The following is a 2,564-nucleotide window of genomic DNA, read 5'->3' as shown; positions in this document are numbered from 1 at the left end:
CTAGAAGCTTTGAACGACGTGTGAAGAGGAATGCAAAAATCTACCTTCTTAAGCCCACGTTTCAAAATTGATAAAATGCGGAACCCTAAAAACGCCTACCTAAATAACGCCCAAAATGCCGAACACGAAAAACTCTAAAAACGCCTTCCGCCTCTCGCATAATGTTCTCCGAAAATGTAAATAAATACACTTATTTTCTTATCTGCGAACCGAAAATAAATTCATTTATTTACTAATTCTCCGAAATTATAGGCCTGAGACACAAAACAAAAAAAGAACAACTAGAAATCTCGATTTCGAGACAGATTGATATCTTTCATGTAGTAGGAGCCGTACCAAAGCCTGTAGACTAAGAGCATGAGACAATTATCGCGAGTCTTTATTAAAAAAGTTACTTAAACATTCATAAACCTAAACTCCTAGATACATATAATAAACTTTTAATACTTTCGGATATATACCTGTTTTTAACGTTATGAGATTTCCATCTTCCATGTTTCATTAACAATCTGTCTTTTACGCCCAGATTTGCAGCTGTGGAAACACCACCTGATCTTAAACTGTGCAAACCGTACAACCTTTTATCAAAACCCAACACATTTACGATAGCTTTAAATTCGTTACGAATTGTTGAATATGACACTGCTTTGTTAGCCTTTCGAAGTTTATGTTTTGATGTTAATGCTCTGAAAATAAAGTTGTTAGAGTTAGAATTTTCTTTTATCTTCGTACAGTACGACTCTAATGCTCTCACTGGACAAAAATGTGATTTTAACCTAGCGAGGCACAACCAATGCCCATGTCTGTAAACGTCCGTCTTACTTTTCTCGATAAAAATCATGGCGTGAGTCGTAAAAAACTTCAAATCCGATCTTCTCAAGTTCTGACATTCCGAAAATCTCAAAAACCCAGTAAATGATACTATTAAAATTGTAATTAATCGCAGAGCCTTTAAACTGTCTTTCCTGGCCGATAATGTTTTAATCATCAATTTTAGCATGTCTACTGTAATCGGTTCCTTTTTCTTTGCTTCCTTCCCAACCAATCTTTTTGCTGCCTCTAGAGCGTATTTTAAAATCGATGTCTGGACAAATTGATGGCCCGAAATCGCATGAAAATATTTTATTGCCATGATTGTAGACTCTATTACAGAAAAAGATTTATCTTGTTGTGCGCATGAAACTATAAACAAAACGACATATTGTTCTTTTGTGGGCATGGGACTGATCTCCCGAAATTGTTTACACCAGTTAATCCATTTTTTGAAATATCCTTCGTACTTTTTGTTTGTGCTTTCTGATCTTGCATGCTTTAAAACTGCTGGTACCGAATTTACTAAAGAGTCCAATTTTGGATCGTAAACTTTGAAATATCTTTTCATACCACTTGCAATCAGACCTAAACAAAGTGATTTTCAATCATTAAAACGTAAACCGGTATAACAAGATTAGAATCTCCCAAAATTGAACCTTTATATTCCCCTTGCGAGATAAAAACTCTAGAATCTTTGTAAAAAATAGCTTCCTTAACAAAATCTTTAAAAACCCCTTCTTCTTTAATTAAGTAAGGCCAAAATACTGCAGAAGGCCAGAAGGGGACAATCAAAACACCTTTTGTCTTACCTTGAGACGCTAGGAAATGTTTAATTGTTTTGGGAATCAAATAGGGGGGAGGCACCATATAGCAAAATTCTCCAGACCAATCGAACGAAAAGGCATCTACCTTGAAACTCCCTGGAGAAAAATACCTTGAGCAAAAGCGTTCGCATTTTGTGTTATTACTATCTGCAAATAAATCTATGCTAAACTTGCCCCACTTTGTTTCCAAACTGTGCACAAAAGAAGATTTCACAAACCAATCGTCGTAATCTGTTGTTTTGCTTACCTTGTCAGCTTGTCCATTTTTGTCTCTAGAAATCCACGTGACAGTTAATTTTACATCCTTTTTCTTACAAGATAAATATATATTGTTCGCTAAACCTTGCAACAAATCTTTATTGCTACCTACCCTGATAATGATCGCTGTGCTTATATTGTCTGTGTGCCATAAAATCGTTTTACTATCTAACATTTCGTCAAAAGAATCTATCGCATATTTAATAGCCAATAATTCTCTAAAGGTAGAACTTTCTTCTATTCCTAACCGCTTCAAGTTTCTATAACATACATTTGTATCAAGAATTGCACCAATTCCCGTGGCACTTGCATCTGAAAAAACTTTTAAATCTGGAATTTCATATTTTCTTATTGATTTTTTGTTATTCAACTCACGTAGATTAAACTTCCAAAACAATAATTCTCTTAAAACGTCATGAAAAAAGGTAACATTTATTTTCTTATCCCAGGAGACCCTGGATTCAATTAGTTTGTAAATTAGACGAGTTTTTAATCGAATTACATTTCCTAAAACAAATTTCATAGAGACAATTTTACCTGCCACACAAGAGAGCTGTCTTGCAGAAGTGCGTGTTGGATGATCAAAAATATTTTCAAGTGACTTCAATAACGAAGTAATGCGCTTCTCCGAAATAGAGTAAGTTTTGTTTCGAAATCTACCTGAATGCC

General features: G+C 34.6%; 1 long non-coding RNA gene across 1 annotated transcript in view; it reads right to left on the bottom strand.

Annotated features, from left to right (window-relative positions):
* Window positions 1–290: 290 nt before the first annotated feature.
* Window positions 291–2,564, bottom strand: part of LOC136819412 (uncharacterized) — a 5,548-nt gene continuing 3,274 nt past the window's right edge. The window contains exon 2 of the long non-coding RNA XR_010848438.1: window positions 291–686. This is a non-coding gene — a long non-coding RNA (uncharacterized lncRNA). The remainder of the gene's footprint in view (window positions 687–2,564) is intronic.

Source organism: Clytia hemisphaerica, unplaced genomic scaffold, assembly GCF_902728285.1.
Source record: "Clytia hemisphaerica strain Z4C2 unplaced genomic scaffold, Clytia hemisphaerica genome assembly, whole genome shotgun sequence".
NCBI lineage: Eukaryota > Metazoa > Cnidaria > Hydrozoa > Leptothecata > Clytiidae > Clytia > Clytia hemisphaerica.
Note: the sequence above shows the minus strand (reverse complement) of the source record. Positions and strands in the feature narration are given on the sequence as shown.